Source organism: Cornus florida, unplaced genomic scaffold, assembly GCF_030987335.1.
Source record: "Cornus florida cultivar Cherokee Brave unplaced genomic scaffold, ASM3098733v1 CherokeeBrave_3.0.0_Hap2_Chr10, whole genome shotgun sequence".
NCBI classification, from domain to species: Eukaryota; Viridiplantae; Streptophyta; class Magnoliopsida; order Cornales; family Cornaceae; genus Cornus; species Cornus florida.
Window position 1 is genome coordinate 111,738,817 of NW_026775580.1, and position 26,043 is coordinate 111,764,859.

Genomic DNA, 26,043 nt, shown 5'->3' on the forward strand with positions numbered 1-26,043 from the left:
ATCCACATTCCACACTCCCATCTTCCTTCCCTGTTAAATCAAAGGGTAATAAGCTTGAAACTAACACTGTCCAGTATCCTTGGAAACCTTTGATTTGTTCAGGTGTAGTTCTTTTGGACATACACTGGATCAATGTTTGGAGTCCTCGAAGAACTTGCTTTCGTCTAGTGATGAGATAAGGGAGAACACTGTGGATGAAGGTGGGTGGAAGCTGGTCACTAGAAGAAAAAATGGCAGTAGTACACAATGTCACCCCATTTCTAATCCTTTTCTCTACCCTTCAAGTTACCATCCAGCTGAAGAAGCTACATCATCCACCCCTCATCTTCTACCACCTACTAACCAACTTTCTATCATCCCATTGTCTGAGGGTAACACCAACACTGTCACTGTAGATAATGATAATTCTCACCCCCTACCATGACAACCCCTTTGATGACTTTTCCACCATTGATCCTAGCATGCTAAAGCCCTTGAATCTTGTGGTTGATTTATCTCTGCATAAGATGACCAAATCCTAAGCTATTTATCCTACTATATTGTAAGTTCCAGTCTCTAATCCATTTGCTACTTTGTTGTCGAATTCTTGTGAAGATGTGATGGATTCCTTGACAGGAAATGATACTATACATGAAGAGGAGGGCTTTTCCACAATGGAGCACTATGATCCTACCTTCTCACCCATTATTAATAAGGCACTGAAGCTTAAAAAGCCAATGAATGGGAAACACTCCAAGATCAACAAAAAGCCAAAGGTAGTGAAGCCTGTTTTGAATAGTATTGCTACCCTTAAAGGGTTGAGCAAACTGACCTGATCTTCTCAATGATTTGGGCTGCATGGAATATCAGGGGATTAAACTCTACTCCCAAACAATTAGAGGTAAAGAGATTAATTTCTGAGAATGGTCTTTCTCTGGTTGCATTACTGAAAACAAAGGTTAACCAGGATAACATTGATTCTATCCATAGAACAATTGCCCTTAGATGGGATATCTTATGTAATTACTCTCACTCGATAATTGGAAGGGTTTGGATTCTTTGGGATTCAATGAAAGTTTCAGTGCTCTCTTATTCTTGTACTGGCCAAGTAATCAATTGCACTATCTGGTTGATAGACTTGAAGCTAAAATGTAATACTTCCTTTATCTATGCTGCAAATACAACCTTGGAGAGGGTGCCACAGTGGAGATGTCTTGATTGTTTTAGTGATTCAGCTGTGCCATAGATTCTTATGGGAAACTTTAATGTCTTACTCCATGTAAATGAAAGCTTTGGAGGTGCACTGAGATGGACTCAAGGGATGCAGGACTTTAAAGATTGTTTTCATAGGAATGGGTTGGAGGATTTACGTTTCTTTACAATCTTCTTTACATGGAGTAATAATAGTTTTGGATGTGCAAATATTTCCAGGAAGCTTGATAGAGTGTTAGTTAATCATGCTTGGTTGCAGTTTTTGCCTCAAGCTGCTTGTGAGTTCTTGCCACATGGGATTTCAGACCATTCTCCTATGGTGGTCAAACTTGGATGCCTTGCACCAAAAAAGAATTTACCATTCAAATTCTTCAACTTTTGGAGCCTTAATGAGAAGTTCATTGACATTGTTTATAATGGGTGGCAAAAGGAGGTTCATGGAACTAAAATGTTTTGTTTGGTACAAAGACTGAAAGCCTTAAAGCATCCTTTCAAATTACTCAACAAAAATGACTACAGTTCCATCTCATCAAGGGGTCAGCATATGTAAAGATGAGTTATCCAAATGTCAAGCTTGTTTGGATTTAAATCCCTCAAATGACCAGCTCAGATCGACTGAAAGAGGATCGGCTTCCAAGCTTTCTGAGCTATGTTTGGCTAAGGAGATGTTCTTCAAACAGAAAGCAAAAATACATTGGCTAAAGGTGGGGGACCAGAACACATCCTACTTCATGAAATCATCCTCTTCCAAAGCTAATAGGAGGAAGATTGTCTCCATTGAGGATGCATATGGCAATGCAGTTCAGGACCAGGACCTAAAGAATGAATTCCTTGGCTATATCAAGAATCTGCTTGGGCAATCCTACAGCAACTACCCAGGTATGTCCTTATTCTCCCATCTCATCTCTAAGTCAGTTCCCTCCCACCTTCTTCCAAACGTTACAGCCATACCTACTGACTTGGAGATTCAGAGTTGCATCCTTTCTTTTAACCCCTATAAAAGCCCTGGTCTTGATGGCTTTAACTCATGTTTTTTCAACCATGCTTGGTCAATCATTGGCCAAGATATCATTGGGGCAATTAAGGATTTCTTCATTTCTGGGAGGATGCTCTCTGAAATTAATTGTTCTTATATTGCTTTGGTCCCCAAAATTCCTAACCCTTCAACTGTTAGTGACTTCAGACCCATTTATTGCTGTAACCTTCTTTATAAGTGTATATCTAAACTAATTGCAAATAAGCTTAGTACTGTCCTTCCATATCTCATTAATCCCTCTCAGAATGCTTTCATAAAGGATAGGCAAATTTATGATAACATCATTTTGGCTCATGAATTGTTGAATGGCTATCATAAGATCAATCATCCTCCTTCTTGTACCTTTAAAATTGATCTTAAAAAGGCATTTGATTCGTTGCATTGGCAGTTCATCCTTGACACTCTCCAATTGTTTAGCTTTCCAAGCTTATTTATCCACTGGATTAGCTAATGTATTTATTCACCATCATACTCAATCTCACTTAATGGTGAATTGTTTGGGTTTTTCAATGGTAAAAGAGGCATTCGACAGGGTGATCCTATTTCACCTTTGCTTTTTTATTCTTGCTATGGAAGTCTTATCTTTGTCTCTTGGCTCTGCCATTTCATGTAGCCCTTGTTTTAAGTACCACTGGATGTGTAAGAAACTGTCTATCTCACACTTGGCCTTTGCTGATGACTTACTCCTCTTCTCTTTTGGGAATCTTGAATCTGTCAATGTATTACACCAAACATTGAGTAATTTCCCAACCTTATCAGGGCTTTCAATTAATTGCTCTAAAAGCAAAGTCTTCTTCTTTTGTGTGGACACTTCTACTAACGCTGCTATACTTAATCTATTACACTTTGAGGCTGGTTTCCTGCTAATCACTTACCTTGGACTCCCACTTTCTACATCCTCAATCAATTCCACTGATTGCCAAACCTTTATGCAGAGAATTACAGCTAGGATTCATTGTTGGAAATCTAGATTTTTATCATATGCAGGGAGGGCTGTCCTTATAAAAGCAATCATATCTTCTATTCAAGCTTATTGGTCACAAGTTTTTAGACTTCCACTGAAGATTAGAGAACAAATTAACCAAATTCTAAGATCTTTCTACTGGTCTGGCTTTGAATTGAAGAAGAGTGGGGCCAAAGTTGCATGGTCCTCTATTTGCAGACCAAAGATTTATGGTGGTCTTGGCTTTCCCTGTGTGGATTTATCAAATAGAGTCTCAGGGCTCAAACTTATTTGGAAGCTATGTGCTAGAAAGGAAAACCTTTGGGTGGCTTAGACCCATATGTACTTGATTAAAAATAAATCAATTTGGACTGTAAAACCTACAGCTCTGAGCTCTGGGTTTTGGAGAAACTTATTTAAGCTAAGGGATATAGGAAGGGGGTTTGTTAAGCATAGAATTAGGGATGGGAAGGACATAATGCTTTGGTTGGACTAGTGGTTACCAAATGGTCCATTATTTTCTCAGCTAGGCCTCTCTGATGTGGAAATTCTTCAACTGGACACACAAGTCTCAGTTGATAGTCTAATTTCCAACAATCATTGGGTATTGCCACCACATCTTCTTCATATCCCTTTCATACAATCTCAATCTTTTATAAATCAGCTGCAATCTCTTCCTTCCCCTTCAGTAACCCCTAATTTGGTGGACTGGTTTCTAGGTCCCACAAGAAGTTTCTCACATAAATTGACCATGGAATACTTCACTCCCCTATCCATTTCTTTTTCATGGCACCACCTGATTTGGTTCAAACATCACATTCCAAAGCACAGCCATATAGCATGGCTGGCAATGAGGGGAAGGTTGTATACCTTAGACACCAAACCAATGCTTAACAAGCATTACACAAATGCTTGTTACATCTGCATGTCAGATTGGGAGTCCCTGGATCACTTATTTTTTAAATGTCCATTTAGTTTTATTATTTGGAATGTTATACAACAAGTTGCTGGTTTCAGTTTTCACCCTTGCAGTTGGAAGGAATTAGTTACTTGGTGTAGTTGTAATTGGTCATCTGCTTGTTTTATCATACACAAACTCCTCCTTGCTGCTGCAATTTATTTCATTTGGCTGGAGAAAAATGCTAGAGCATTCAGGAACACCACTTTTCCTCCACAGATTTCTATATCACTTATCAAAAGCACAATTCGAGCAAGACTTGCTTCAATGATGCTGAGAACTGGCAATGAGCTAAAGAGGATTGATTCATTAGCTGGTCTTTATCATTTATTTTTGTAAGGCTGCTCATCTGCAGTAGTTCACTCTTGGTATATCATGGATTAAACTGCACCATGTTGGGATGTTTCAATGTTCACTCTTGGGTCATTATTGTTGTGGTCTTTGGCAAACTACAAACTCATGGCTGAGCTGAAGTGTCGACCTGCTATTTGAAGTGTTAACCTGCTGTTTGAAATGACGAGAATGGCAAACTACTCACTCAAGAACTGGTGAATCTTGCTGGGCTCCTACTGGATTTTTGGTGGCATTTTACTATGCTTGTAATGATATATCGTGTGACTGTTTTGGCTGCATTGTTGTTTATGGTGATTACCTTTGTTGTGGATCTTGAGACAATCATGTTGTTCCTGATCTTGGTTGTATTGTCCATGTGTAGACCTCTTGTACATCTTTATTTTATTTATCAAAGCTTACCCATTTATCTAAAAAAAAAAAAAGTAAAGTGAGCAAGCCTACTATTACCAAGTTCGTGACTCTAATAGAAAGAAAGGGTAAAACTTGTCTAACAAGAAAGACACATCTCATTCGGTAATTTGATAAATTCTCTTGAGTTTTCTTCACTCTTGCAAACCCTCCTTCAGTTGTAAAGCAGAGTTTCCAATGAATTTAGTTATTTTACTGAATTTATTAATTGAAGTTAATTATTTTATTTTAGAAAGACAATTTGATATTTTGAAATAAGAGGTCAAGCGAATTTCAGATCTAAATAAAGCAAATATTTATGACGTGAACCAAATAACGCTAATCATCAAAATGCAAGCTTTGGTGCATGTATCATTTCTCTCATTTTTTTTCCCTTTTAAATTTAATCTTGAATTTAGTTTAGAAAGGAGTGATAAGCGCATGCTAAAAAAATTAGGGTTAATTTCACTCAGACCCCCTGAGGTTGGGTCATTTTTCACCCAGATGAAGATTTGGTTTTTAACTTTTACTTACACCCCAATTTGCTTTTTGGGCTATGACACATGTGAATGGACTCTTTTATCCTTAATTTTTTAATACAAAAATATGTATAATTCTAAAAGACAAAACTACCCTATTCATTGCCGCCATGACAGAGCAATTTCGGATTAGAATTTCAGAATCGCCACGTCTTCGCCGTTGTATATATATACACACTCTTTGTACACTTAGTCCCGATACCACCACCTCATCTATGGTCCCGCAATCCCAACAGTCCAAACGCACACATCAACACCTTCTCTCTCCTCTCCCTACAGACCAATCCTCTTCAGATTGTTCATCAATGATTTCAACCACATCGCCGACTGGGGTTTTGGTAAAATTAAATCAACGGTTTCACCCTCTGATTTAAAAAAAGAACAGAAAACTAACAAATTGTAATCAAAATGGCTAAACAGAGACAATGAATAAAATAATATGGAATAACACTGGGCTTTTTCCCGCAGAATTTAGAAAAATCAGTAAAGCAACTAATATAAGCAATTTTTGGTGAATTCAATTAACTAAACATCCAAAAAAGCTCAAACCCAAGTGCCAAATGACAGAAGAATTTACAATTCAAACCCAGAAGCGAAAATAGGACGCAGTTTCAGGAACCCACATCACAATTTAAGAGTCTATGCACACAGAGAGAGATTGGAGGAGAGAGAAGATGGCTTATGTGTGAGGGTAGATATATACATACACATACAAAACAGAGGCGATTCTGAAATTCGTATCCGAAACAGAGGAGATGGACCATCGAGCTCGGCCGGTGGAGCTCTCGGCTGTCGCACAACTCTCCGCAAATTGTGATCCATACTGTTTCTCTGCTTCTTCGCCATCGAGTCACGACGGCGATGGACTCCACGGCGACGCAGCATTGGTGATGAAGACGAGGCGATTCTGAAATTCTAATCCGAAATTGCTCTGTCGTGGTGGCGATGAATTATCCGGCGAAGATATGGGATGGGTTTTTTCGGTACTGTGCTTTTTCTCGGTGATGGAGTGGTGATAGTTCATTGGCCCTAATCATCACTGTGCTTCCTCATCGGCCCCAATACATCAGCTGTCCAATCTCGCAACCCTCTCAATTGCAGACCTCCCAACCCTCTACGATTTGCCTCCCAACCGACGTTGATCTCAAGAGGTGTAGGCGGCGACACCAACACCCGATCTTCTAACCCTCTCAACCACCGACCTCCCAACCCTCTCCGATTTGCCTCCAAACGGACGATGACCTTAAGACCCAACACCCGATCTCTTTAATTCACCTCCCAACCTTTTCTGACTAGTTCTCTCTTTCAAAATCCCTTCACGACGACGCCATTTTTCGGTCGCCGTCGAAGATGGAGTCTTACGAGTCAAAGAATCGGTCACAGCTTGGTGTGGGTTAATTGGGATGATCGTCCGAGAGAAGGAAGAAGAGGAAATGTGTGTTGGGGGTAGTTTAGTCACAAAAATAGTTAACACGAGGTCAAAGGGTAACATAGTCATTTAACACCTCAAAAGCACTATGACCCCACCAAAAATTGACATTTGGGGTGTAAGTGAAATGTTAAGTCATTAATTCAAATATGAGTGCAAATTAAAACCAAATTTTCATCTAGGTGAAATATGACCTAACCTCAGGGGGTCTGAGTGAAATTAACCCAAAAAATTAAAGCGTGGTGATACGTACAATAGAGCACCACCTGAGTTCTTTTTGACTCTATGAACAGTTGCATTTTGTTGATATTTTGGTTCTATGTTTTTCTTTAGGGTGAAGTGCAAAAAACACCCCTCAAGTATACTTACAGTGCATATCACACCCCTTCCGTGCAAAAAACATCCCTCGAGTTTCAATTTGGTGCAATCAAGTCCCTCTTGCAAATTTAAAATCAAACTTGACTAAAATACCCTTAGTCAATAATTTTATAAAATATATAAAAATACAAAATTTTATAAAAAGACAAAAAAGGACTATAAACAGCCCCGCCTCTCACGCGACAGCCGGCACCGGCAAGCAAGGAGAAGACGGGCTCCGCCGTCGTTGCATAGCCATCAGTCCAATCGAGTTTCATCATTGCCAAAGCCACCGCTGAACCGAACCTATCTCACCGGCCGTCCATCTCCGCCGGTTCACCGATCCGAAGCTCACCGCCGCACTCCATCCCAAGTCGCTGTTTCAGCCATCTAGTCCATTTCTGTCGTTGCCGAAGAGGTTGTGATTTTTGCCGGCGTAGAGAATCTGGCCATGAAAAAGAAGCTCAGTGGATGGAGAAGAACCCACCGGCGACTATGGATCCCGGGATGGGCAGGCGGCCAATGAGATCTCACGGCGTTTATAAGCAAGGGGCGGTGGAATCGGCTGCATGTTCTATTTTTTGAGTCATTTGGGAATTTTCATAATGGTATATGCAGTTTCAAGTTAGACAAGAGCAAGGGCTAAAGCAACAAGTGTGTTCAATTTGGGGAGGTCCGGCTAAAGAGAGGTTCTGCTGTGAGCAAAACCAGTTTCAGAAGCAACGAATGTGTCAGAATAGAGCAGTGAGAGATGGATGTAGTGGTGGTGGGAGATCCGAACAAGATGTTGTATCCTGCATCGTAATCACCTCATCCACTTTCGATGCCGGCACCTCCACCACGGTAGCCCCAGTTCTACCGTCTTCTGAGCTCACAACTCTATCGTGGAGCTCACCAGATCCAATTCGTCTGAGAGAACCGTCGGGGTAGCTCCTCTGATACCGCAAATCGAGAAGTCGTCGTCGTCGTTGACCACCAACCCGCCTACCTCTCTAAGCCTATCCTTGCCCGGATCCGATGTGTGTCAGGTCTCGAATCAAGTATTCGGATCCCATCAAGTCACGCAGCCTACCCAGTTTGCTCTACCACCACCATCACCACCACCATCACCGCCTGTGATTGTACACCAGTTGGCTTCACCATCGATGGTGGCTCACAGCGGTCAAAACTTCGAATTTGGAGCTCCGACGGCTGAGAAACAGTTCTTTAGTCAAGAATTCTTGTCTGTGATGCAAGAGATGGTTCGAAAGGAAGTGAGGAACTACATGTTTGAGATTGAACAGAATGAGCTTCGTTTGCATGCTGAAACAATCATGTCTATAAATTATTAATATATTTTAGCTTTTAATTTCATGTTTTAGCTTTTAATTGGATGTCTGTTGATTGGTGATGATGATGAAGAAGAAGATGGTGGTGGGAGCAACAGGTGGCAGAGAGTAGAGAGTAGAGAGAGAATGAGGGGTATTTTAGGAAGACTAAAAGGGCAAAATGGGTATTACAACAATAATTTAGGGGTATTTATTGCACATAGGGGTAATTTTGCACAATTTCAAAAGATTAAGGGTGTTTATTGCACATTTTTTTAAATAGGGAATAAAAGTGCTACAAAAAGTATACATGAGGGGTGTTTTCTGCACTTCACCTTTTTCTTTATGCTATTATTTTATTTTTGTCCGTCACATAATATAAATATATATATGTTTGTATGTTTAATCGTGCTAATGTAAAAACTTATAATTTTAAAATAAAAACTCCATGACCTTTACAAGATAAATTATTGTAGACTTAGTAGTAATAGATCAATTAGCCATTAGGCTTCAACTGTGAATTGAATAATTAACCAGTGTGTTGATTTTATTCCATATGCATGATACAAACAAAAATTTCAATTGGAGAAGGTCCAACCACCCTCTTTATGCACTGAGATGTACCCAGACTGCGCTAGCAGCGGGCAGGCCACGATGAACAACTGAGAGCATATAATATCCCGGAGGAGCAATTTTGCCAGACGGAGGTGCCACAGCTATAACGTCACCGGTTGTTGCTTTTACCATTTTCAAAACAACCAATCTTTGGGCCATAGAGTATCCATGGGTGGTGAAGGGCGGTGCATACATAGTCACCTTCACATTGGTCGCCCTGATTCCGATCGTCGGGTTCAACACAACTTTAATCCTGAATTCTTGTCCGAACTTCAACTTCTTGTCCGAACCACCCTCATGTATATGGGGTCTGTAAGGCCTGAGGCTAGTTTCAAAATAAGGTGGCAAGAACTTCTCTACACTGGTTTCAGTCTTGTATCTCACAAATTCCGTGAAGTTGTATGTAGGGTTTGTATTACTGCCTGCGACGATAACTTTTCCGTCCAGAACCACGGCTGCCGAAGCATGGTACATTCTAGGAATGTAAGCAGGTTTTAGTTCCTTGAACCTTTCGCCCAACTTTTTGTAGGGAGAATATAACACAGGCGCAAAATTGGGGTTGTCCGCATTTTGCCAACCAGCGGCGCCGTCTTTGGCACCGTTGAGTATCAGAATGTCTGTGTTTGGAAGAATCATCATGTCACCCATGGTTCGGCGTGAAGGCATCTGGTCTATCTCCCATTTGGCATCCGGTCTGGTGATGGTCATTCGGCCCCAGTCTGTCAATGCAGGGATGAAAACTTTCTCCTTGTCAGCTCTTGCGTATGCGTCGGTAGGTGCACCACCACAGATCAAGACCTCAGCATCAACTTTGTCGCCTTTCCGGAGGTCTAGAGGGAGGAGAGCTGACATTCCTGATGCAGGGTAGTTCCTAGCGCCGCCGGGCAAGACCGGGTACTCGCGCAGGACTTTACCGGTGTTGGGCTGCAGAAGGATGGAACGGTTGTTGGCGAAGAGGAAGATGTTGCCATCGGGGACAAGGTGAGCAAATGGGTATAGATTGTTCTCTATTCCAAAATCATTGGTTTCCTTGAGTAATGGAAGGTCGAATTGTTTGGGTTGGAAATCTAGTGTATTGCTCGGCACTAATTCATAGCTGAAAATGTCGCGACCACCAATAACGGCAAAGTTACCATCTTCCAATGTCACCTGAGTAGCATACCTGCAATATATATATATATATATATATATATATATATATATAGTATATTGTTGCTGATGACGGTCAAGTACAACTGTACAAGTATAAATAAATAAATTAAGTATATATGGAAAAAGAAAAATTAATATTAATTATACCATCTTTTGCTAGCAAGGGCTGCTGGTTTTAACTTAAAGTCGCTGTTAGGGGCCATACCAATGTGTCTAACTGCATTATACCCTTCTTCCCTACCGCCGGTGTCTACCGGGGTACCGTCAGGTGAAAGGCTTCCCGAAGAGCACCATGTATCCAATATAATCTGTAAAAAAATTAGGTACGTAACTGTCAAATCAATTAAGAAAGGAAAGTGTAAACATAAAAATTACATGACCCGTGGAACGTACGAACCTTTAGTGGCCTAGCTTTTGGGATTGTCCATATTTTTTGTCCTTCAGGTTCCGTCATTAGTGTTTCATATTCCACACCATGAGCCCAACAGTCAATTGGATCAGGCTTTGGGAGTTGATCAGTTTGTGCGTTGTGCACGGCGTTGGGCCTCGGGATAACTTGACGACATCTCGCAGGATGAGGTTTAGGCAACTCGATTCTGGATGGGCCGAAGGAGGAGGTGTCGAACATAATAGCCTAGCTTGTTGTTAGGAAGCAACTGCATTTGCATGGCCGAGACAAAGGCATCCTCAGAATGTAGCTTCCAATCGCCTCTCCATTTTGTCTCTATCTCCTTATCATTGATGTTCGCCTTAGCTTGTTCGTTAACCTCTTTCTCCATAGCTTCCTCTTCCGCTGGTGTAGGTGGTGGTTTGTTCGGTATTACTGGCTTAAATGTTTTGAAGTTTTTGTCTGGTGCTGTCAAACTAGCATATGGGTCACGTGCGTCTGGATCCCTTGGATTTGGTTTATAGCCTGCGGGTTTTGTTGTGGTCGGAATCACCACCACTGTTGGTTTATCCCCTGCGCCTTGGTTCTGCTGAATCACCACCACAGTATTCTGTTTTTCCGCACCACCGGCAGCAGCGGCGGGTTGCTCTTTATTATTGTGGTTCACGACCACAGTTGCACCCTTTTCGTGTGATTTTGCTTCGTGTTGTTGACCACCGCCATGAACCACGACCACAGTCTTATGAGGTTCATTATTCTTGCCTTTATGAGGCTCAGGTCTGTGTGCTGAGCTATGAACAAATAAGCGAGGAACAATAAAAAGAACAAGAAAGAGGGCTCTCTCCAAGGCCGCCATGAATCTTATTAATTCTTCCCTGGAGGCTCTTGCAAAAGGCACTGTCTGATCTTTCCCCCCCTCTAAGTCTGTTTTATACATGCAACAATTAATAACTAAATTTAGAAAATAACATATCCATCTATCTATCTATCTATCTATATTCCTTCCCCACAATACTTGCCCAAATAGTGGAAGATGTTCTGACTTTCAAAACGCGTTGAGGTGTCACAACCCCAACCAGTCGTCCCAATTAAAATTATTCGTAAAAAAATAAAAATAAAAATAAATAATGTACGGTATTTAGATGCCTTTATCTCACAATTTGAATAGACCAGTCTTTTCTATGTTTTGACTTTGTTTTTGCACCTTTTTTTTATTTTTTTCTTCACTTTACGCTTTTAAGATTATGCTTTTATGTGTAATATGAACATATATTTTTGTACACGCGTATATATTTTGATAAACAAAAAGATTTGGTTACAGCTATAACACGATTATTTAATTACATTTCTTCTAAAATCTATCATTATGTTCGTAATTTAATATAACCCTAAAAAGAAGGGATTACATCTATTATATCCCTATAGTCAAGGGATCAATATTGGCACCAAAGTTACAGGGGTATGTTGGATACTTAATAAATAATTTTGTTTCCCGATTCAAACTTACTCCTTGAATCATTGTTGGTAGATCAATAACGTTACGCAAAGACTCTAACCTCTTCAAAGTGATCAAAACACTCATGTTTTAAATCTGAATTTTAGGTGAAGATAGATAAGATCATGCTTCTTGTAATTTCAAAATCTTTAGTACGTTATACTCCAATTCCAATCAAATAGAGAATAACACCCTTAAATCACTCTTGTATTTATGTGTGCGATCTTTTTGAAAATTGAACCGTTTCAAGTTAGCCAAACTTGAACTTCGTTAGAAAGCCTTTAAAAGTTGAACCGGTTCAAAGAAACTTGAAATGGTTCAAATTAGGAATGGAAAACAATATAAAAACCCAAATTTGAAATCATGCAAGTGTCCTCACACACTCACTTACCTTGCTAATGCGTTGTTCTCATCATCACGGATATAAACTTGATCACTTCTTCAATTTCATTTCCGATCTTAAATCTTGACAAATCGAACCAAAAATTTAATTACAACTCAATCAGATTAATTTTTACAACAAAATTTGTCAAATTACAAATATATATTTAACAGTTTTGATAAGTAAGAGTGTTTTAGATGCTTTGACCCTTCAAACTCATTGAGGTGCAACAACCACAATGAATCGTTCAAATTTAAATTATTCAAATTCCGCAAAAATAATAAAAATAAGGGCGAATTGCAAAAAACCCCCCCTCGATTTTCACCCGTTTGCAAAAAACATCTCTCATAAATATCCTTAGCAATTAACCTCCCTCAACTATCATGGGCGGGTCATTTTAACTAACTTCTGTTGGATTGATTGTGCGATAAATTTTTCAGACGAAATTACCCTTAAAATTAAAACAATACATTAATATTACTAAAGTACCCACCACTCACTTTATTATTATTTTTTTAACTACATAAAACACTAAAACAAAAAAAAAAACTTGTACCATAACTTTTTTATAAAATTTAAAAGTAGAAATTTATAAGATTCTAAAAAATTATGGGTATAGCATATCAAAAAAAAATTCGTCCACCATAATATCAAAACAAAACCCCCCTCCCCCACCCCCCAAAAAACATGTTTCACACTTGTTTTTATTTTTTATTTTTTTATAGTCAAAAGATATTTCACTTAAATAACAAATATTTGTTTGGACTATATTTAATTATTTATTTATTATGTAGAAAAAGTGTTTATTAAGACATAAAATTTGATTTATTTCAAGATCATAAATCTTAATTCCAATACTTTTTAATTAAATTGTGATATGCTACTCACACACAGAAAATGAAAAAAGCCACTTTCTTCTAATTATGAGATGATTTTGCTACATAGTTTGATGATTTCTACTTTTAAATTTTATAAAAAATCTTGGTACTAATATTTTTGGATGTCTCGTATATATCTCTTTCTTTATCTTATTTTATATAAAATCAATTTAAGTTGACATTTGATAAATAACTACCATATTACTTTATATATTCCAAATGCAAGAACATTTCGAAAGAAAAAATCAAAGGCCACATTTCAAAATTAGAGGCCTCGTTTTAGTGTTTTATGCAATTAAAAAGAAAAAGAAAAAGTGAGTGGTGAGTACTTTAGTAATACTAATGTATTGTTTTGATTTTAAGGGCAATTTTGTCCGACTTTTTTTTTTATACAATTAAAAAAAGGAAAAAGAAAAAGTGAGTGGTGGGTACTTTAGTAATACTAATGTATTATTTTAATTTTAAGGGCAATTTCGTTTGAAAATTTTATCACACAATCACTTAAATGGATGTTTCATGTTAAAGGTAATTTTGTCCAAATTTTTTCCTTACACAATCACTCTAACCGAGATTAGTTAAAATGACTTCCTCATGATAGTTGAGGGGGATTAATTGTTAAAGATATTTATAAGGGGAGTTTTTTGCAAACGGATGAAAGTCGAGAGGAGTTTTTTGCAATTCTACCTAAAAATAAAAATAATGTTTGATATTTAGATGCTTTGATCCCACAATTTGAATACATCAACCCTGTTTTGACTTTATTTTTTGCACATTTTTATATTTGTATTTTTCCACTCTACCTTTTTAAGATTATGCTTTATGTGTAATATAAACATTTATATATATATATTTTTAGTTAATAGGTAAGCATATATTAAGAAAGAAAAGAATAGAATGTACAAGATACCCCCATACTTGGGGAGTGAACAACAAAACAAAAACCAAAAACAAACAAACAAAAACATCACTAAACAGTAGTATACATCAACACCAACTTGGACTGAACATCTCTAAGACCTATAAAACAACCTCCAGAATTGATTAATCATCTGAAAGAAGCCATGTGTGGCAGCTAGCAAATGTACATCCATCAAGGAACATCTTCTGCAGATCCTCCATTGAATGCTTTTGGTTAAGCTCAGCCTCCTTCTTCAAAACCAGTGATGATAGTCTTGATTTGATGTAACTTTTGATGAGCTGAATGATGTGTTGAGCATTGGAAGCCTTATTTCTGAAGGCCCTAGCATTTCTTTTAAAACAGATAAAGTAGACAGCAGCCGAGAGCAAGAGGTTTGTCTCAAACCAAAGCCATACTCTTTTTTCTTCTTAAACACTACCCTCTCACCACACAACAATTCCACCACCCCTTCTCTCCACCGAAGTCTCATCTTTTCCCTACTTGAATGTGTGGGTTATCTATGACTGAGAATTTAGCTCTGAATTAATATGTTTTGATGGGATATATCCATCTAATTAAGAGAAAAAGTATGGTATTTTGGTATGAATGATTGTGATGTGGTGGAATGAAAAATAAAATTGAAGGAAGAGTTGGGGTTTGATATAGAGGGAGAAAAGAATGAGAGGGGGACATGAATCCTCTGTATCACATAGGCAAAGTTGCTAAAATCAATTACTTACCGATTTATATATATATATATATATATATATATATATATATATATATTTGGGACACGCACTCTACTTTCTCCAATTGCACTACATTTATGATTTTCTTTTAAAAGAAATGAGAAGAAAGTCCTTGAATTCATTAATGTACAATTCCTTAATTTAGAACTACCCTTTATACAACTTTAATTTTTTTTTTTTTTTTTTTTTTTTTTTTTTTTTTTTACCGTCTTTACTATTTTTTTTTCTTTCTTTTATTGTTTTTTTCCGGAGTCCTCTCAAAGAAAATAATTTATTCTATACTAATAATTTTATTTTTGGTAGTCAAAAGAAATAATTTATTAGATAAAAATAACGTTTTTTTTTTTTGTCTTATCAAAAGAGATAATTTATTCAATAGAGATAATTTATTTTTAATCATCTTCCTTTTGTACTTATTATTATTATTATTATTATTTGGGATCTTGATAGTAAAGATAATTTATTCAATAAATATTTTTTTGGGGGGGTTTTCTTCTTCATGTCAAACGAGATAATTTTTTAAATGGTTACTTTTTTTTTTTTTTTTTTATCCAGCCAAAAGAGGCAATTTATTCAACATAACAAAATAAATTTTTTTTTTTTTTTTTCTGTCCCTTAAAAAAAATTTATTCAATTTTTATTTTATTTTATTTGTGTTGTCAAAAGATAATTATAATATTAAAGATTAAAGATAAGGAGAGAATATGAAAGGGCAATTATGTCATTTAAAAAGTAATAATTATTTACTTGTAAAGGTAAGGTTAAAATTATCATTTCATTTAATATTGCAGTGCAAATGTTAAAAAATGGAGTGCGAGTATTGCTTCCCAATGTTATTTTATTTTATTATTATTTTTTTTGCTAAAATCAAATCTTGGTCTGATCCTTCAAAATCATCAAATTTGTCAATAGATAGAAGCAATTCTCGCCATTGAAAATTTGAAATGGATATGGTGATGGTTGTTTGTGACGGTGGAGGAAGAGGGATGAAGGTAGTTCTGGCCAGGATAAGAAACGATATATGAATATCTATCTACATGCGGGAAAAAATAAAACGTATATAAAAAAACATAATTAGTCTAATTATACGATTTATTAATGTTCCAGTAGTCCTTGAAAAAAATGAATGATTTATTAAATTTTTATTTTCCTTTCAAATATTTCTCATCATTAAAAAAAAAACTCATACATCATTAAAATTTGAGTCGTGATACTCAGGTAGAAAATATAAACCAATTTGTTAGGCTGAAACTATGTGATAACCTAATTTTTTATTTTTATTTATTATTATTATTCACCTCAGCCTAGTTGTTAAGTTTGGAAAAACGTCTTTAGTTAATTACAAATTATTATTTTTGTGGGGACAACACGGTACAAGTTATTCCGACCGGTTCACCTTCAGAAGAGAAGAGATCAAGTCTCCGACCATAAATCATTAATACGTTCTATCATTATCTCTTTTATTTATCAAAAGTTAGTTAAATCCACATACATCACTCTTAATTGCTAAGAAACAAAATTTTTTATTAGGGTTTTGTTATCCTTCGATCTCTTGGGCTGAGCAAATTTGAAGTTCGAAAGTTGGAGAAATAATAAGTTATTGTCACGGAGGTCGAGTATGGTCGGTTAGGTGAGCTTGGAGTTTTTGTGAGAGAGATGGATGAGTACCCAAAAATCCTTCCGGATGAAAAAAAAAAAAATGATAATAAAATTTTAGTGAGAGAGTTGGTACCGGAAAGACTGTACCCACAACTAATGAATTATTGTAATGAGTGGACGCGCATTTGTTTATTTATCCAAAAGTTCAAACTATTAGATAATGTTGTATACCCATCCATTTATATCCAATCATTTTTTCCGTCCGGATATGATGTGGGATAAATAATCCCTTATAACAATTATACAGCGTCTCTAAAAAACCAAAGGATTATATTCACGATATCATTTTGAACTCAATTAACATCCATGAAAAGTTACTAAAATACTTAGAAATTTGTATCTCTAATTTTATATGTTGTGATAGTGTGAAAAAGAGGGCTGAGATGCCTAATGGAAGAGGTTTATTGGACTTTATTGTGGTGAAGAAGATAAAAAGAGAGAGAAAAGGGAACTGAGAGGAGAGAGAAAAATTGATGAAAGTGAGACAATGTTTCCTATATGAGAAGATGATAATGGGGAGAAAAAAAGGGAAGAAATAACTTTAAAGTAAGCTAATCACTCTTGTGAAGTGTCTTATCGTTACGAGGGGGATTTGTCCCACATTGAATTTAATGATTAGGTATAAATGGATGGGTATACATGCAATATTACCTAACAACTTGAGTTTTTGGGTAAATGGGTAAGCGCCCACCCGTTACAGTTGGTATCAGAGCCAGACCCAATCCTTGATCAGGCGTCATGCCAAGCGCCCGGCTTGGAGGGCGTCTGGGTCTTTTTCTCGAGTAGGCAGGGTGGCCTGAGCCACAATGAGGGTGTTGCAAGTTTAGATTGGGGAAAATGTTAAAAGGGGGATTTGGCCCACATCGGATCTGGATGAGAGAATAATTGGGTATAAATGGGTAGGTATGCACTATCCAACAAGATGATCTATAATCTATTAAAAATATTTCTTTAGAGCCAACTGATGTATGAATTTTTTTATTTTTTAACCAAACAGAACAGAACTAGCAAGGAATAGGAAAAACAACAAAATCTGGGAGAAGAGCATTACATAGCCACTTGGGCCAAATGCTACATTCCAAATCGCCACATTCGGCTTTTAAAGCAACTTTACTCAACAAATGAGCAACAAAATTACCACCACGAGGAACCCACTCAAGAGACGAACCCATACACTCATGAATGAGAGATGAAATATCGTGGAAAACCACCTACAATTCAGCCACGGAAGCCTGCAACTTCATAGCGGGATTGCAATCCCCTTTAACCACCACATTACGGTAACCCCAACTCTTGAGTAGCACCATAGACGCCCGTTAAACCAAACATTCAGCTATAGACGGACTGGGAATATGTGATACCCCTCGGATCCGAGACACGGGTTGATCAGGCCCAGGCCCAAACCCGAGGAAATATCAAACAATTAATATTTTATAATGAACACGGAATACAAAATAAATTAAGAAATGAAATTAAAGCTGGAAGGAACTAAAAATAGAATCCGCAAAATATTATAATTATTAAAATCCATCAAACCCAAACTCCAAAACTCCATCAGTTTACAACTTGGGAATCCATTTCTAGTGGACCCCTATTAAACATCCAAACGGAAGATAGAACAAATGTAATAAACGTCCAAAAATAAAACTATAGAGAGAGCCCTACATCGTCGAAAGAGTGAATAGAGACCTCTGCTCAGCACGAACACGTCTAAGCCTGGAACTGTCGTGTACCTGAAAAATAGAAGTGGGTCAGGCCCACGCGCAAGTTCTATATTACTACAATCCAAACAGAGGCCCGATACGCATGTACATCCTAAACAATTCAACAATAGCTAATAGTCCGTAAATATATATATAGTCATACTAAAGGACTCTCACTGGACTACAGGCCGGTCTCAACCTGAATAGAGGTAACATGTTAAAACGCACACGAAGTGGGCATATGTACCTATACCTAAACAAGGTACACCTCCAACCATCGTAGCCAGCTACACATCCCGATGCATATACGCTCCCTAGCCATCGGTCCTGAGGCTCAAGCTCATACCGAGGCACCATAACAGTACATATATAAAATCCATCCAAAATCCCTGGTATTGCCGCTCAACAAGTAGTTGTCATGACAATACAAATCCACGGGACTTAACTTTTAGTTAATCCCATTCTTATTCCAAGTAGGTGGGTAATGGTATTGATTTAAAAACCAAACCCATCCTTAGTATGCCACCGTCCCATACCGGTGCCTACTTTCCAATCCTCTAGTAGTCAATAATACCAATAAATCAAGTATATATCAACTAAATTCCAACATCCAACATTCAATGTTAGCAGTGATAAAATAAGCATTGATAAACAGGGTCACAACACCAACATATACATGCCCAATTTAAGTTGTTCCCTTTAGTCTGATATAAAGACAGAATTAATTAAAACTTCCATTTAACACCTTACAAATGACATACAGATATGTAGGGTATGTATCACAAAATCCTAACATCCACAGCTGATACTAACTGTGATAATGTAAGCATCAAAACAATATTCACAGTATGTATGTAGACACGCTCAAATTATAGTGTTCCACAAAACCGATCTAGTGTTAAACTCAAATCCTCCTAGTATTTAAGTTCCAACAGTTGCTATTACAGAAGTTAAGATAGCTATCATCTAGACCCATCATTCTAATAATTTATACTAGCAGTGGTAAGGAACAACGTGAACCACAGAACCACAATGCATCCACAAACATGCTTAGTCTAGGTTGAACAAGCATACAACACTACTGTAACTACCAGTTTCATAGCAAAACAGATATCATTTTAGTTTGGTTTAATCTTCATTAATCCTGGAATCATTTAAGAGTGCAAAGAGTATGAAGCCTAAGGGAAAGAGTAAGGATAGAATCTTGCCTCAGAAACTTTTGTTCAAAGTTTCAACGTCGTCTTCTTAAAAAAAATCCCGGCGAGTTCCAAAACCCGGTTACTGTTTACGGGTACGAAACACTGTTCCTGAGGTCAAACTTTGATCTCCACCGTTCAGATTGTGCGTCACTGAGTCATGAACCTATCCTCCAAATTTCAGCTCGATCGGACCACGGACGAAGCGGGATCGGATGTTTGATGAAATCTGGGCAGAATGGAGAAAAAAAAAAACCTGTGCAACCCCGTTACTGTTCATGAGTACGAATCACTGTTCCCGAGGTCAAACTCTGATCTTCACCGTTCAGATTGTGCGTCACTGAGTCGTGAACCTCTTCTCCAAAATTTAGCTCGATCGGACCACCGACGAAGCAAGAACGGAGCTTTGATCAAACCTTGGCAGAATGTGAAAAACTGCGTTTTTCCTTCTCCACTTCCACAAAACGTGTGCTTTGTTTAAAAAACCCTACACAGACGTCTACCTTATACTTATAGAGTTTTCCTAAACCCTAGGTTCATTTAAGTCCAATTCACAATCCTAACCGGCCCATCCAATTAACGTAGAAACCTACGACGGCTATAATATAAAACCCTAATTTATACTGTAATTAAAACCATAATTAGATGTATTTTCCTAATTACCCTATTCACCATTAAATACTTAACAAATAATCTAATTGAACAAAATAATAATTAGTAAACCCAATTAAACCAAATAAGACACACATAAAATAAGACACACATAGAATAATTAAATCAATTACACTTAAACCATTAATGCCAATTAAATAATTAAAACACTAACAAGTAATTCCAATCAAATAACTAAACCAATTACACTTAAACCATTAATACCAATTAAATAATTAAAGCACTAACAAGTAATTCCAATCAAATAACTAAAAATAAATATCATTTAAATAAATTAAATCACCACAAAAGAAAACAATTAAGCACCTAATAAAAAAAATAATGACACATAATCAAATAAAATGCACTTAAATAATAAATTAAATACCATTAAATACTAGGAATATCCTTTTTAAAATTAGGGATATTACATTCTTTCCCCCTAACAAAAGGAATTCCGTCCTCGGAATTCACTTTTACTTTCTTCCAATATTTCAGGAAACCGTGAGCGAATGCCATCCTCTCGTTCCCAAGTGGACTCAGACTCATTGTGATGACTCCACTGAACACGAACCAAAGGAATAACCTTATTACGAAGAATCTGATCTCGTTAGTCGACAATACGACACGGTGGCTCTAAATAAATTGCATCCGGCTGCAACGCAATCTCCCCAACATCGATATGCTGATACCGATCCTCATCTCGAAGAAATTTCCGCAACATGGAAACATGAAACACGTTGTGGACGCGATCCAAAGTATCCGGAAGTGCCAACCAATAAGCAACAGCTCCAATGCGATCCGTAATCATGAATGGACCAACAAATCGCGGTGACAACTTCCCTTTCTTCCCAAAGCGCATAACACCCTTCATAGGAGACACTTTGAGTAGAAACTAATCCCCAACCTGAAACTCCAAAGCCCGAGTACGACGATCAGCATAGCTCTTCTGCCTACTTTGGGCAGTACGCATGCGATCTCGAATAAGAACAATCTTTTCAGAGGCATCCTTGATGAACTCAAGACCTAAGAATCGATTCTCTCCAACCTCCATCCAACAAACAGGTGACCGACACGGTCGACCGTACAATGCCTCAAATGGTGCCATACCAATAGTCTTCTGGAAACTATTGTTATAAGCAAACTCCATAAGTGGCAAATATTCCTCCCAGTGGCCCTTGAAATCCAGAACACACAACCGAAGCATATCTTCCATAATCTGATTCACCCTCTCAGTCTGTCCGTCAGTCTGAGGATGATAAGCAGTACTAAGGTGTAACTCCGTACCTAAAGCCTGCAGAAAACTATTCCAAAATCCAGATACAAAGCTTGAATCCCTGTCCGATATAATAGACAATGGAATGCCATGTAGCTTCACAATTTTTGAAATGTAAAGCCTCGCCAACTACTCCGAAGTGTAGTCAGTGCAAATAGGCAAGAAATGAGCTGACTTGGTTAACCTATCCACAATGACCCATATGGAATTATGCCCCTTAAAAGAATTTGGCAACCCTTCCACAAAATCCATAGATATGTTCTCCCATTTCCACTCCGAAATTGGTAGTGGCTGTAGAGCTCCTGGCGGCCTCTGATGATCAATCTTAACCATCTGACAAGTACTACATTGAGAAACAAAAAGAGCAATGTCCTTCTTCATACCTGCCCACCAAAACTGCCGCTTCATATCTTGATACATCTTATCGTCTCCTAGATGAATAGAGAACTCAGAGTGATGAGTCTCAGTCATCACATCCTTCCTCAAATTATCAGCAGAAGGTACCACTAACCGTCCCTTGTACCTTAAACCTCCATCAGCCCCAACATAGTAGAATGGAACCTCTCCGGAAGCTATCTCTGCGACCTTGTCGACACACTGCTGATCGGTGAGTTGTGCTTGTAAAACCTTGCGAATGATGGAAGGTGTAACCACCATGCAAGCCATAAAAGCATCCGATAACTCATCCACACTTTTTAAAGCATTCCACTCAGTAGTGAATAGAGCAGAAAGGCTACCAACAGGTCGGCGACTGAGTGCATCCGCCACTACATTCGCTTTCCCTGGATGGTACTGTATAGAAAAATGATAGTCTTTTACAAACTCCAACCACCTGCGCTGTCTCATATTTAGCTCCCGCTGAGTGAACAAGTACTGCAGACTTTTGTGATCACTGAATAATCTGAATGACTCACCCAACAGATAATGCCTCCAAATACGCAAGGCAAAGACCACTGCTGCTAATTCCAAATCATGTGTTGGATAATTAAGCTCATGAGGCTTAAGTTTTCGAGATCCATAAGAAATCGGTCGCTCTTCTCGCATCAATACACATCCAAGACCCTGCAACGAAGCATCCGTGTAAACAAGATACTCTATCCCGCTCTGCGGAGTAGCCAGAACCGGTGGAGAAGTTAGCTTCCTTTTCAGCTCATCAAAAGCTCACTGACAGTGTTCATCCCACACGAACTGTACACCCTTCTTGGTCAGATGAGTGAGTGGTCCTGCTATCTTGGAGAACCCCTAGATGAATCTCCTGTAATATCCTGCTAGACAGAGAAAACTCCGAATCTCAGTAGGTGATGTAGGCTGTCCCCACTCAACCACCGCTGAAACTTTGGCCGGATCCACTGCTATCCCCTTTTCTGACACCACGTGACCCAGAAATTTCACCTCCCGCTGCCAAAATTCACACTTCTCGAACTTGGCATATAACTGGTGCTCACAAAGCGTCTGCAAGATTATGCGAAGATGTCTAGCATGATCGTCCTCCGACCGAGAATAGATCAAGATGTTATCAATAAAGACAATAACAAACTGATCCAAATAAGCCCGGAAGACTCTATTCATTAAGTCCATGAATACTGCAGGTGCATTAGTCGTCCCAAACGGCATAACTCGAAACTCATAAGAACCATATCGCGTGAGAAATGCTGTCTTAGGAACATCCTGCTCCCTGACCCTCAGCTGATGATACCCAGAACGCAGATCAATCTTGGAGAAATATGTGGCTCCCCTTAACTGATCAGACAAGTCATCAATCCTGGGCAAAGGATACTTGTTACGAATCGTAACCTTGTTCAACTCCTTGTAATCTATACACAGACGAAGCGAACCATCCTTCTTCTTTACAAACAGAACCGGTGCTCCCCAAGGTGATGTACTCCTACGAATAAAACCCTGGCTGAGTAACTGCTGAATCTGATCCCTCAGCTCTCTCATCTCTACCGGTGCCATCCTATAGGGTGCCCTAGCAATAGGCGCAGTGCCTGGAACTAAGTCTATCACAAAATCGATCTCGCGACTATGTGGCAACCCTGGAATCTCCTGAAATACATCCGGGAAATCTTGTACAATCGGTATGTTATCCAATGACACAGTAATCCCCTCCTCATTTTCTTCCTCCACATGGAATAAATAGGTACTATCGCCCCCTTTAGAACGTGGCATAGCTACTACATACATATCCTGACCAGGTATGGTAAAAATAATAGATCTATCAAAACAATCAACTTGGGCATGGTAGTGAGACAACCAATCCATCCCAAGTATCACATCATAAGTGTGCATGTCCAGGACCAATAAATTGGCTAGAAATCTGAGTCTGCCAATATCTAGTGTCACAGGCCCATCACTCTCATGTAAAATAGCTGTATCACCCAATGGTGTAGAAATATCCTGAGGTCTAGTGCATACATGTGTCACCAACTTAAATCCCAACTGTTCAAAACACGTAAAAATAAACAAAATGCTCCGAACTCTACTCAGAGTTAGAACGTCGCTCTATTTTGAGAAACTTCCTTCTATACCAAACCCAACATATTGAGTTTACACAAGTTCTTTTATAACTCCTTGGTTATCATCCTATTTCAAGACAATGAACCTATAAACAAAACTTTAATTGCTTGCCCAAAAACCAATCACCCTACTGTGACTGACTTTCTTTCCTTATCGCAACGTACACATTCTAATACAGTTAAATAAAACCATTCATGTATACATCACAACACAACTTCCAATAAACAAAAAAAAATTGAGATAGCCACAACCACAAGTTTACTTTATTAAGAACTTTTCAAACCAAAACTGTCAAACAAATAACCGTAAGGTGTTCTTTAACATAATCCTAATGTACGTGATTAAATCCGTACTACATTCTTACTAATACCTCCTCCACTATTAGTAATTAAAAGTACTCTTAAAAGAGCAGTCATCCTTGAACTCCGGTGCCCTCCATCTTGGATGCTCCGATATCTCCTCCATCCTGATCTTTTTCGGGGTCTTCCTCTCCCCTTGGCTCAGCTTCGAGCACCACCGAAGTTGTGTTAGGTCCACAGTATGGTGGCCAATCCCGCAAGTAAGAAACTTTCCTCGACTTGTACTCCGAAGCAACGCCTATTGGAATCAACTCCTTGGTCTCCAATTTTGCCTTCTTGATCGGCCTTCGTAGGGGAATTACCGGAGTAACCTTCCTCGGCCTTGGGCCCTTCTTTGCTTTCATCGCGACCCTCATCCTCCTCCTAGTGCCAAACATTCTGCAATTACAGAATAAACTTGACATCAGTAACCTCTAAACGAACCGTAAATGAATACGACGAATCCTAAACTTAAGCTCTATTCAAGAGAAAACGCTACGCGGAAGACTTAATACGAAACATCCTAGAGACACTTGAACCTGGAGTGCTCTGATACCAACTATGATACCCCTCGGATCCGAGACACGGGTTGATAAGGCCCAGGCCCAAACCCGAGGGAATATCAAACAATTAATATTTTATAATGAACACGGAATACAAAATAAATTAAGAAATGAAATTAAAGCTGGAAGGAACTAAAAATAGAATCCGCAAAATATTATAATTATTAAAATCCATCAAACCCAAACTCCAAAACTCCATCAGTTTACAACTTGAGAATTCATCTTTAGTGGACCCCTATTAAACATCCAAACGGAAGATAGAACAAATGTAATAAACGTCCAGAAATAAAACTATAGAGAGAGCCCTACATCGTCGGAAGAGTGAATAGAGATCTCTGCTCAGCACGAACATGTCTAAGCCTGGAACTGTCGTGTACCTGAAAAATAGAAGTGGGTCAGGCCCACGCGCAAGTTCTATACTATTACAATCCAAACAGAGGCCCGATACGCATGTACATCCTAAACAATTCAACAATAGCTAATAGTCCGTAAATATATATATAGTCACACTAAAGTACTCTCACTGGACTATAGGCCGGTCTCAACCTGAATAGAGGTAACATGCTAAAACGCACACGAAGTGGGCATATGTACCTATACCTAAACAGGGTACACCTCCAACCATTGTAGCCAGCTACACATCCCGATGCATATACGCTCCCTAGCCATCGGTCCTGAGGCTCAAGCTCATACCGAGGCACCATAACAGTACATATATAAAATCCATCCAAAATCCCTAGTATTGCCGCTCAACAAGTAGTTGCCATGACAATACAAATCCACGGGACTTAACTTTTAGTTAATCCCATTCTTATTCCAAGTAGGTAGGTAATGGTATTGATTTAAAAACCAAACCCATCCTTAGTATGCCACCATCCCATACCGGTGCCTACTTTCCAATCCTCCAGTAGTCAATAATACCAATAAATCAAGTATATATCAACTAAATTCCAACATCCAACATTCAATGTTAGCAGTGATAAAATAAGCATTGATAAACAGGGTCACAACAACAACATATACATGCCCAATTTAAGTTGTTCCCTTTAGTCTGATATAAAGACAAAATTAATTAAAATTTC

General features: G+C 38.3%; 1 pseudogene; it reads right to left on the reverse strand.

The window, feature by feature from the left end:
• Positions 1–9,107: 9,107 nt before the first annotated feature.
• LOC132278404 (putative aldehyde oxidase Art an 7) lies at positions 9,108–11,512 on the reverse strand (annotated as a pseudogene).
• Between the last annotated feature and the right edge of the window lie 14,531 nt (positions 11,513–26,043).